Source organism: Piliocolobus tephrosceles, chromosome 8 (genome assembly GCF_002776525.5).
Source record: "Piliocolobus tephrosceles isolate RC106 chromosome 8, ASM277652v3, whole genome shotgun sequence".
NCBI lineage: Eukaryota > Metazoa > Chordata > Mammalia > Primates > Cercopithecidae > Piliocolobus > Piliocolobus tephrosceles.
This window is the reverse complement of record NC_045441.1, coordinates 77310757-77323603: the sequence shown is the minus strand read 5'-3', so window position 1 is coordinate 77323603 and position 12847 is coordinate 77310757.

The following is a 12847-nucleotide window of genomic DNA, read 5'->3' as shown; positions in this document are numbered from 1 at the left end:
AAGAGGATGCAGAAGATATAGCTCTCATGATCCAAAGGCTTTCCCAAAGATAACTAAAAAGAACGAAAGCAAAGGACTTCATTGCCACAGGCAGTGAAGAATGGTGTTTGTGAAAAATCATGTCTCCAGTCTCCCATATAATGAGATGCTGCCAATCACAGCCCAGCTAATCCGTGAGACTGACACCAGGCAGGCAGTATAGAGATGGGAATTCCCCAGTACTGACAAGGCAATGTGGGAAGAGACAAGGGTTACTTATTGACTGGGGCCCTTTATTTAGAGTAATTCTTTGAATGCAAACTGCAGGAGGGAAAAGACAACAAAATTATTTAGACGAATTCCTCTGAAAGCTGGCATGGTCAGACAGAAAGGGTTCCTTGTGCACCTTGTGTCTTGGGTGCCCTATCCTGATAGCTAGTCATCGTTAGACGAAGGCCCAAGAACCTGTGCCTGCCACTCTCCTCCCCCTGCAGGCAGAACACCAGAGAGAGAACACTCTCTGGATCCAGGCCAAACTCTCAGAACACAAAACAAGAAGGAAGCAGAACATTATCCAGTATTTTTTAATCAGTGACCCACAACAAAGTCTGTCAACATGAATGCTGGGTTGGTGAGAGCTATAAATTCATCAGTCTGTGAGGCCGACTCGAACAATAGGCTTGTGAGACTTATTCTTGTGTTCTGTGATTCTCCTCCTTATGGAGAAATGACAGAACACAGAGATTAAGATAAAACAGTGACCATCCCAGGAAACCATCATTAACAAAAGGACTCAAATCAAAATCACAAGAGTTGCAATATCCAAAGAACTAGTTCTTACAAACATTTTTTCCTGTTAAGCTAAACTTAGGAAGAGGCCCTTATAGGCCTCACTTAACTGGACTCTAAGTAGAAATCCAGGTGGCTGCACTGGCAATTATTCTTATCTTGTCAGCTTTGTTGGACGTCCTGAGATCTCAGTCACAGCCTCAGGAGCAAGCAAAGACTTCAAGCCCAACCAACCCATCCTGATTGCCAAAACTGTCAAGGAGGGGAAAATGTTTTTTTGCCACCCTCTTAGATCAATGACTTGGGCTCTATGAACTAAACTAACAAAAGACAGATTAACAGGAGTAAAGACACACATGTTTTATAATATTTACCTGCACGAGAGTTTGTAAAAATGAACTAAACTCAAAGAAACAGTTAAACTCAGGGACTTGCATACCATTATGACAAAGGGAAAGGGAGTTGGGCTTTAAAACCCAGTAATAAATCACGGGAAAGTGATTAGGAAATATATGGGAGAACTGATGGAGAGTAAGGTTATTTTAGTAAGGTCCGTTTATGCAAACTCATCTTAGTGTCAATTCTCCATCTCTAGTGATGAGCTACTTTCCTCTTCCTGGTACAGGAAAGGGAAACGCACAAGAGAAAATTTATGTGCTGCTTTTAGGCAGATAAAGGAAGAACAGAGAAGTCCTCCTGCATCTGTTGACTTTCAGTTGCCTTCAATTCAAAATAATTCTTATACCAAAGTGACAAATTTTGGTGTGGCATATCCTGATCCCCTTCAGCCTCAAAAGATACCAGATAAACAGTTAGATGGCTATGAAGCACTTAGGCAATTCTACTTTTATGGTATGCTCACCATAGTCTCACAAATGCTGTTAGTACCAAGTGAGCCTCCTTAAAAATGTAGACTAATAAGCCTTCTTCCTAACCCTTCTCTGGAGATTCTGATCTGCATTGTCAAGTTATGCTAACTCTGTTGTTATGCTAAGTTATGTTGTGTTAACTCTGTTAGTGTATCCTTAGGCATATATATATATACACACACACTAAAACAAATACAACTTTCTTACAAATAACATTGACCAGATTTTCAGTGAGATCTGGCTATGGTATGCCTTGAAAGTAAACCAAATCCTTTTCCCTAATGTGAAAGAAATTGTGAGGGATCCTGCTGTTTTGTTTCAACCAATTCTGGAAGTTGAGTTTATAAACAGAACCAAGCAGCATTCTGGGAACTGGCTATCGAGTTATGATCTTACTAATTACTACTTACTGGGGTAGTGATTTTCAAATTTTAAGAAATACTAACATCCTTTGGGGAACTACTAAAAATCCTGATGACCAGGTTGCACTCCAGAACAATGAAGTCAGGATCTTTTGGGGTGAGACCCAGGCATCTATATTTTTAAAAACTTCCTCAGGGGATTCCAAAATTCAGCCAAGTTTGAGAATCAGTGTGCTACAGTCATAATTCTCAACCCTGGCTGCATATTAGGATTACCTAGGGAAAGTGTACAAACTAAACTACAGCTACCTGGAGATTCACTTCCAGCAAATCTCATTTAATTAATCTGGTACCAAAATTTCTTTAAAAGTTACTCTATTATACAATGTTACCCAGGATGTTCAATGTCTCAGCCTGGGTTGAAGGTAAAGGCACTAGTCACAATTCAAAGTGAAAATGAGGGAGAGTGGTGAGGAGAAAAGCTAACTGTCTTTATTTTATTTTTTTTGTGGGGAAACAAGTTCTCATTATTTTGCCTAAGCTGGTCTTGAACTCCTGGCCTCAAGGGATCTTCCCCCTCAGCCTCCAAAAGTGTTAGGATTACAGGCGTGAGCCATTGAGACTGGCCTGCATTCAGATTTGAAACAGAGAAGAAGAAATGGCAAAGAGGAGGATCAAACATAGAGTTTCAGAGCAGGAATGAGGCTAATTTATATCAAATGATCAGCCATAGGCACCATATAAATGTGAGCTAACATTACATGCACCCTAATACTGAATACACAGTTCGGGGATAGGTAGTTTCAATTTGAAAGACCAAGTAATTCCATAATCCAGGCTTTAGAGAAGTAGCTGTTCCAACTACTATCAACACCAGGTGCATTTTAAAATACAAAAAAATGTTAGAAATTGTTCATTGGTGTTTAAGATATACGTGTGACTAAGAAGACTGTATAGGTCCTCCTACCCCTGAATGAACAGGGTATAAAAATTTACTAAGACTAGGCCAGGTGCGGTTGCTCAAGCCTGTAATCCCAGCACTTCGGGAGGCCAGGGCAGGCGGATCAACTGAGGTCAGGAGTTCGAGACCAGCCTGGCCAACATGGTGGAAACCCCATCTCTACTAAAAATACAAAAATTAGCAGGATGTGGTGGCAGACGCCTGTAATCCCAGCTACTCGGGAGGCTGAGGCAAAAGAATTGCTTGAAGCCAGGAGGTGGAGGTTGCAGTGAGCCGAGATTGTGCCACTGCACTCCAGCCTGGGCAACAAGAGCGAAAACTCAGTCTCAAAAAAAAAAAAAAGAAAAAGAAAAAAAAAAAATTACCAAGACTAGGCCGGATGCAGTGGCTCATGCCTGTAATCTCAGCACTATGGAAGACCAAGCGGGGAGGATTGCTTGAGCTCAGGAGTTCAAGACCAGCCTGGGCAACATGGCAAAACCCAGTATCTACAAAAAATACAAAAGTTAGCCAGGCATGGTGGTGTGTGCCTGTAGTCCCAGCTCCTTAAGAGGCTGAGGTGGGAGGATCACCTAAGACCAAGAGGTCGAGGTTGAAGTGAGCTGAGATCGCGTGACTGCACTCCAGCCTGGGTGACAGAGCAAGAACCTGTCTCAAAAAAGAAAAGAAGAAATAATTTACCAAGATCAGTGGTTTATACCCTTGATAGACAAAGTGAAATCTAGACTAGCAGCACTAGCAACAGGAAGAATTTTGTTAGAAACTGAGAATCTCAGATTCACCTATTCCAGATTAGCATTTTTAAAAGATTTATATTTCAACGAGATTTGAATGCACTTTAAAGTTTGAAATGCACTGAGTGGTACATCGCATGTAATATCTGAACTGTCCTGTATTCAAATACATAGCTTAAAATTTCCTCCTCTGACTCCTAAAAGGTTAGTTGGATCCTGCTGCTATAATATTACACAGTATTTCCAAATAAATTTTCATACAAGGAACTTGTTGGAGTGCCTAAAAGAAGAGATAATTAGGACTTGTTTGAGCTTGTAGAACAACTTGAGCCTACTTGCTCATAAGTATATGTAAATGTGGTGAAATTTAGTCAAGGAGTTCCTTAATTGTAATACATATCACCTAACAGTGAGATTATACTGGCCTTTACCTGCAAATATTGGTGGCTAGTACATATAGGTATTTAAGAAAAGCCTAATTTTATTTATTTATTTATTTTTACTTTATTTTGAGACAGAGTCTTGCTTTGTCACCCAGGCTGGGGGGTAGTGGTGTGATCTTGGCTTATTACAACCTCCGCCTCTGGGGTTCAAATGATTCTCCTGCTTCAGCCTCCTGAGTAGCTGGGACTGCAGGTGTGCACACCACCACAACTGGCTAATTTTTATATTTTTTAGTAGAGACAGGGTTTCACCATGTTGGCCAAACTGGTCTCAAACTCCTGGCCTCAAGTGATCCACCTGCCTCAGCCTCCCAAAATTCTGAGATTACAGGCATGAGCCACTGCTCCAGATGTCCAAATCTCATCTTGAATTCCCACGTGTTGTGGGAGGGACCTACTGAGAGGTAACTGAATCATGGGGTGGGTCTTTCCAGTGCTGTTCTTGTGATAGTGAATAAGTCTTAGGAGATCTAATGGTTCTGTAAGGTGGTGTTTCCTTGCACAAGCTCTCCCTTTGACTGCTGCTATCCACTTAAGACGTGACTTGCTCCTCCTTGCCTTCTGCCATGATTGTGAGGCTTCCCCAGCCACGTGGAACTGTAAGTTCATTAAATCGTTTTTCCTGTGTAAATTATCCAGTCTCAGGTACGTCTTTATCAGCAGTGTGAAAGTGGACTGATACAAAAGGCCTAAATATGAAAAGTGAAACCACTGTGTTAAAAAACATATAATGTAGGAGAATTATCTTTGTGGTATAAAGATAAGGAATCAGTTCATTAAGAAAATCCATAAAGCAAAAGTTTCAAGGCAAAAAAAAAAAAAAAATAAGATCATGAGTACATAAAAATTAAGCATCAACATGAGCAAAGTTACAGACATGACAGACTGGGATATGTGATATTAGCAGGGCTTAAAACCTAAAAGAGATCAATATGTAATACATGAGGAGTTCCTGTGTATCAGCAAGGAAAATGCATAAACCCTAATAAAAACAGGCCAAGATTTTTACCTAAGATGTTTATAACCTGAGATCTGGTCCCAAGAGTCAACCACTTGTCTTTAATTGATGAGGCCAATTAAATTTTTTTTTTTTTTTTTTTTTTTTTTGAGACGGAGTCTCTCTCTGTCGCCCAGGCTGGAGTGCAGTGGCGTGATCTCAGCTCACTGCAAGCTCCGCCTCTCAGGTTCACGCCATTCTCCTACCTCAGCCTCCCAAGTAACTGGAACAAGAGGTGCCTGCCATCACGCCCGGCTAAATTTTGGTATTTTTAGTAGAGATGGGGTTTCACTGTGTTAGCCAGGATGGTCTTGATCTCCTGACCTCGTGATTCGCCCACCTTGGCCTCCCAAAGTGCTGGTGTTACAGGCGTGAGCCGCCATGCCCGGCCGAGGCCCACTAATATTTTTTAAAAAGAATCCGACAATTATTGAACTGCCAACACTGTTTAGTTGGCAACAAAAGCAAAAAGTTTCCTTGACTGAAACACTAGATTGGAAGTTTTGACAATGGAGAGGAGAAAGGAACACGAAGCACTGCATTGAGAGATTCTACTAGGGAAAGGAAATGTTTGTGACCAGAAGAAAACAATGTCTCTGGCACCTTGGGCATTGAGGAGTATTAAAAGAACCAGGGAGACATCTAGGTAGATGAACACAAAATACAATTTGCCATCTGGCTGGCTTTTGAATGCTTCTCACCCCTTGTAGGGTCCCCCAGTTATCCCCTATCCCCCACACTTCCCCATTTCTTTCTATGTCCAGACCAAAAATCACAGAGTGCCTGCATCACTTTGTGACCCAGCCAGCTGCAGATTTTTTTTGCCAGCAGGCTTGAACCCAAACCTTGAGTATTCCCAGACACTGATAAAAGTATCTAGGTTTACTAGAAATAAATTGGCAGTAGCCCTAAGCCAAATCTGTTAAACCTTCATATAAACTCCATACCCTGACCCCCTCACTGCAGACACACCTAGGTAGGATATCCCTTTTCTCTTTCTGTCCAGCTCAAGGATTGCTGGAGCACACTTGGTAGGTAAGTTTCCCAAATGAATGCTTTGGACTGATCCCACTGGCATTTATGGCTTCTTTCTTTTGAATCCCAACTGGCCCTGTTTGACAATTTGGGACACTTCCCAGTGGGTACTCCTTGCTCCTGCTTTTAGGACAACTCCAGTTACAGGTTTATCAGGATACAAAGCACCCTTTCTACTCAGCAACTTCAAACTTGCAGAAGCTATTGCACTTACAAACTCAGAAAATCACAACCAAAATTGTGCACACACGTGTTTAAATTTGTGTGATCGATCACTTATGTGGGTTTAGTGTGACCACTCGTGATATACTTTGCTTTATGTAATAAACATAGTTCCCAGGAGAAGATGCTAAATTAAATGTCCCAATGAAATATTTTTATTATCAGTGAACTAGATAATACCTCAATAAGCTGTGATTTTTTATTAAATCATTCCCAGAAAGAATGGTTTAAGAGCCACCAGTATGAGTTGTAAATAATCATTTGAGGCAGATATTTGCTAATATTTGGTAATGATCTTATATGGAAGATCAAATGAATATACCTAGAGATATATTTTGCAACCAGTTTATCTTGGAGGGTTCACTAGAATATATTTCAAAGTCTCACATTTTATGGGAGCTTTTGAGTTATTTTATGTATCATCTTTAAAAATTCCCCAGGTAAAAATAATTGTGGCAAAGTTCTCCTGCTCTCTGGAGCAGGACATGGCAGTCTCCCTCATTCATTTCTCTAAGTGCTAAGAAGACCTAGAATTGCTTATGGAAGAAAATCTTGACTTTGCCCACAAATAGGCCCTGGGTCCATCTCTGTTGGAAGTTGTATTAGTCCATTTTCATGCTGCTGATAAAGACAAACCCGAGACTGGGCAAATTACAAAAGAAAGAGACTTAATGGACTCATAGTTCCATGTGGCTGGGGAGCCCTCACAATCACCGCAGAAAGTGAAAGGCACGTCTCACATGGCAGAAGACAAGAGAATAGCTAGGTGCACTGGCTCATAACTGCAATCACAGCATTTTGGGAGGCCAAGCTTTCTTTCTGTTTTCTTTGAGGAATTTTATAGTTTCAGATCTGATATTTAGATCTTTAATCCATTTTGAGTTAATTTTTATAGGTGGTATCAGATAAGGGTCCAACATCATTCTTTTGCATGTGGTATCCAGTTTTCTCTGCACCATTTATTGAAAAGACTACCATTTCCCTATTGTGTAGCCTTGGTACCTTCATCAGAGATCATTTGACCATATATAAGAAGGTTTATTTTAGGGCTCTCTGTTGGTCTATATGTCTGTATTTTTGCCAGCACCATGTGGTTCCAATTGCTGTAGCTTGATGACATGTTTTGAAATCAGAAACTGTGAGGCCACCAGCTTTGTTTTCCTTTCTCAAAATGAAATCATACTTTTAACAATGAAAATTGTCTATGAGACAATGTTCTGTGTCAGCTGCTTTTCCATTATCTGGTATGTCAGTGACAACTACCTATTACATAGTGAAGCTGTGCCATGTTTACAACACACATTGTATAATGAAGCTGTGCAGTGTAACTACATTACAAGCAATACTTCTTGTCTGTGAAATATTTTTGTATAATAAATTGTAAAATATTGTTAAGCTGTTGCTGTGACAATAATGAGGTGTGACTAAAATGCAATAAAATAAACACCTGAACACCTAACCAATGCCTCGAAATGAGTCTGGTCCCCCTCCAAGAATATGCCTTTTCAAATAATGCTAAAAAAAAATCCTTTGGAACTTCTCTTTTGTTATAAACCAGCCTCTGATTCAGTCATTGGGTTACTCTATAAAAGTGGATTCACTACTTTCATTTCTCATGTCATATTTGACTGCAAATAACTTTAGATTGTTGATATATGTCAAATTCTATCTCAAGGTATGAAGATGTTCATTATTGAGTAACTTAGGAAATTACATTGAGATGAGACTCGTTTAGATGCAAATTTTTGTCATATTTATTTAAAAATCACTCACATTGCCTGACATATACTTACTTATGCATAGAAAAATTTTTGACTATGAAGCATCTGAGAAAATAAAGAAAACACCAAACAAATAAAACCAGGTATCCACAAAGGTTATCTATCCATGAATACCTCACATATGCCCTTCTAAATTTTTAGATATGTCAAATCAGCAGTGTTATTTATATATTAATTTATATTTTCTGTATTCCAAAAAGGATTTTAAACAAGGTATAGTTACCTCAGTTCAAATCATGGAGATTCTGTAAATCCCAACAGAGAGTGAAATTATTTATCTAATGCTTTTGTATAGAGATGAAACATTTATTTCCAATTTTGTTTCCCCTCTGTGTGCTGACTCTCACATAACTATAAGAATCTGAATTATTACATTTGGTTTTAGCTCAGTAACTCAAGTTATAATTTGAATTAGCCCTGACTCATATGTCTAGTCCTTTTAAACTTGGTTAAAATATGAGAATTTCACCAGAGACAGGCTATGAGGTTATGAGACAGGTTATGAGGCTGTGGTCTTTAATATTGATTAGCCCAAATATTTTTTATAACTTTACTGAGATATAATTCACATTACCGTACAATTGCTTAATTTAAAGTATATAATTCAGTGTGTTTTAGCATATTCACAGAGTTGTGCTACCTCCACCATGATCTAATTTGAGAACATTTTTGCATCCCTTAAAAGAAACTCTATACTCATTCGCTATCCCTTACCAGCCCCAAGCCTCTAGCCCCAGTCTTAAGCAACCACAAACTATTTTCTGTCTCTATAGATTTACCTATACTAGACATTGTGTGTAAATGGAATCATGCAGTATGTGGCCTTCTGTGATGACTTCTTTCACTCAGCACAATATTTTCAAGCTTCATCCATGTTGTAGTACATATCAGTACTTCAATTATTTTTATTGCCAAATATGTTGCATTGTATGGATATACTATGTTTCATTTATTGATCATTTGATGGACATTTATGTTGCTTTTCTTTTTTGGCTATTATGAATAATGTTGCTATGAACATTTCTGTGCATGGCCCAAAGATAATTAATATAAGTGTTTGAGAATAAAACTAAAAACCTTATAGAAGTCCGGTTGTCTGACATTGTAAGAAGAACATTATGCTTTAATGGAAAACTATACATTGTTTAGATTACACTCTTCCAGGTATTCGGTTCTAATCTTTCCTTGTTTTTGAGCTATTTTACAGCTCTCTGAATTATAGAGAGCTGATAACAATGCAAAATAATTCCCACGTATAGACCTGTAAATTCTGTCAGGTGGAGTTTTCCTTGCCTTCCCTTCTTCACTGAGGAAGAGGCCATTTTTGCTTTCATTTGCAATTTAAGTTCAATATTATTGACTATAACTGTGTCTTTTTTTTTTTTTTTTACGATGTCCATTGATCTGGTTGTAATACCTTGCCAGTTTCCTAATTAATGAGTTAAATAAAATTGTTAGCTTGTTTTCATTTTATATACGTATGAGAGTCATGATCCTACCTGTTTTGTTAGAAAGATCTTTTAACAACATGTTCAATATTCGACTCACTCCATCATTTCTTTTTCTGCTGGAAATAGAACTTCAGTGACTCTGAGAAGTATCCACCAGTTCTAAACATTTCTGAAATCTCAACAGAGGTAGCTAATATACTACTGTACTTACATATTTAAATAAATTATATCTAAGAGATTAACATTTTTCTGAATAGTCTTGAAGTTAGAGGAAAGTTTTGAGCAGTGAGACTCAAGAAGACTTCTCACTTCTTGGAAATGTGAGTACTACATTTAAACATTTTTTACTAGCTTACTTGGATCAATGCACAGAGCTAATCAGGGTAGTAACTATAGAAGCAATGGCTTTCACTATCATTTTAACCAAAAAGCCAGGAGTAGAGCTTTTTAAGCAAAAACAGCAGGGAACATGGGGTTAGAATGGCTTCTAGTATCTCCTGCTCATAAACCCATAAGCGTCTCTGTGTATATGAACACCCTACTACACCGGGTCCACCAAATAGTAATACAAGAGTGAGAACTTTAGGTGTACACTAGACACTAGCAACTTACTAGATTTTAATATCAGTTACATAATCTATTAGTGTTTCCCTAACATCCATCCTTAGCCCAGCTGCTCAATATAATCACCTTTAGAGCATTCTGGAGTTTACTAGATTGTACCCAAGAGATTCTTGTTCAGAAAGGCTCTCATGGGACTCAGGGATCTGAATCTGATTAAGCTCTCTAGGTGATTCTGATTTTCACCCAAGGTTTTGAGTCAGTGAATATTATACTCATAAAAAGGGAAAACTTTTCTGAGTTTTGCCATATAGTTTATGTGTTTTCTTACATTGCTTTCCAAGCATCCTTTACAAAGACAAGGGCAACTGAAATTCATCTTTGGTGTCTAGCACTATGATGAGGACTTAAATCCAGATAATCAAACTTTCTATGAGCAAGGAACACAGTGGGATTTTATTAACTTATTTAATATAAATTATGTAGGCCACATAATTGTTTTTTATTTTAACCTAAACTACATGGCAATTTCCTTTTTTTTTTTTTTCCAAGTCTAAATCCTGCCAAGAACCATTCAATATCAATTGCATATTTGATTTCTACAAATTTCCTAGGTAATCTTACAAGATAGTACTGTCTACTGGAAGCATGTTGTGTTATTTTTATTGCTCCCTTCGTCAGTTCTGAATTATATAGTCCTTTTATTTCTTAGGCTTTACAACCCAAATATATGGTTAGACTCTTTTAGGGAAGTCATATTTTCCATAATTGGAAACAATTTCATTTAAAACAAAATAAAATCATTGTAATATGCAATAATCTTGTGATTTGAAAATCCCACAGAAGAGATCAGAACAGTTTTAATGAGGTGATAATGATGTACAAATATTTTGGAAACTGAGCCTTTATGTAAATATGGATGTTTCTAGGTCAGTAGTCATCCAAGAGTATCTCAGTGTCAATTTTAAGCTTAGTGTCAGATTTTTGGAAAATAAAGCTACATCGCATAATAAATGACTGTTTATGCATCTAAATACTTCACTTGGTCTTGGTCCAACTCTACTTTGGGTAAGCATGTGGTAGTCTATCATTTGGTATGTTGCTGGCCTTGCTTAATTTCTGAGGCTCTTGAGTTCAAAAAGCAATAACAAAATATGTATACTTTGCATAAATTACATTATAGTACACTGCACTCACAGACATGTGATTTATTATAAGAAAATCATTCCAGCTACACAAAATAATGTCAGACTAGATCATTAGATTCTAGAACAAAGTGTAATTTTAAAAAATCCACAGACTTTGGTTTCTTTCCCTTTAAAGCTACAATAGGCCAACTTTGCATTCTTCGTAAAAATGTTATCTCGTTTTTGTTTTAAAAATGATACATGTAAGCTTCTTTTACAATTTTAATTCATATCAATTCAATTTCATTTCACATTAATATGTTTATTTCTATTTTTGGTATCATCAGATATGAATTTCATGTCCTTTGAGGACGCAGCTAGGTATTGCTTTTAACTGTCCACATGCTGTTTCTGTATTCACAAAATATTTAGATTAGTTTTTATGGTTTTTGGTCAAAATTCAATATGGAAAATAAAAGCATCTTGTTATTTTGCATAGACACATACAACCTTGGTATCCATAGCTTTCCTTTAAAAGTAAGTTGGCAGCAGGGTGCGGTGGCTCAAGCCTGTAACCCCAGCACTTTGGGAGGCCGGGATGGGCAGATCACGAGGTCAGGAGATGGAGACCATCCTGGCTAACACGGTGAAACCTCGTCTCTACTAAAAAAATACAGAAAACTAGCCGGGCGAGGTGGCACGCGCCTATAGTCCCAGCTACTCGGGAGGCTGAGGCAGGAGAATGGCATAAACCCGGGAGGCAGAGCTTGCAGTGAGCTGAGATCCGGCCACTGCACTCCAGCCCGGGCCACAGAGCGAGACTCCGTCTCAAAAAAAAAAAAAAAAAAGTAACTTGATATAAGGAAACAAACACTTGGCTTGTAGTCCACAGAATTATCGGAGGCAAAGGCTGAAGACCTCAATGAGCAGTCCGGGTTATCCCAGGGAATCTGGATCTAGTTGATGCCCAAACTGACATCTTGAACTCTTTGTGAAATATCCATGTTCACCAAATAATTGTTAACCCATCATTGTGTTTGGGATTGCTGTGCTCAGAGAATTCCTTGCCAAAGAGCAACTTAAATGTAACAGTGTTTTGTTCAATTAAGAAAACAATAACAGGATTCAGACACAAGATTTTCCAGACTGTTTATTTCATTGTCTATATATATTTTTAAAAATCTAAAATGTTGGTTTGTTTGAAAATTTTTTTCTTCTAATAATGCCAAAAAAGCCTTTCTAAACTATGTGATCCATCCATGAATTTAGAATCTAATAAAAAATACTAGTTAAGTGATTATAACTTTGTAGTATCACTTGAGAAGAGTCGAAAACATGCAGCATTTCCAGATGTAATCACGATGTTGAGTACTGTCCTGGGACAAGAAGGAGAATGCTACCAGCTCAAGCTCTGCCTTCTGATGGATGGGGATAAGTACTTGTCCATTATTGATCCAACTGAGAAATTTAATGGTGTACAAACAATGTAAGGGATTATGATACATTTTCAAACTTTACTTGAAACAGTGTGTTAAA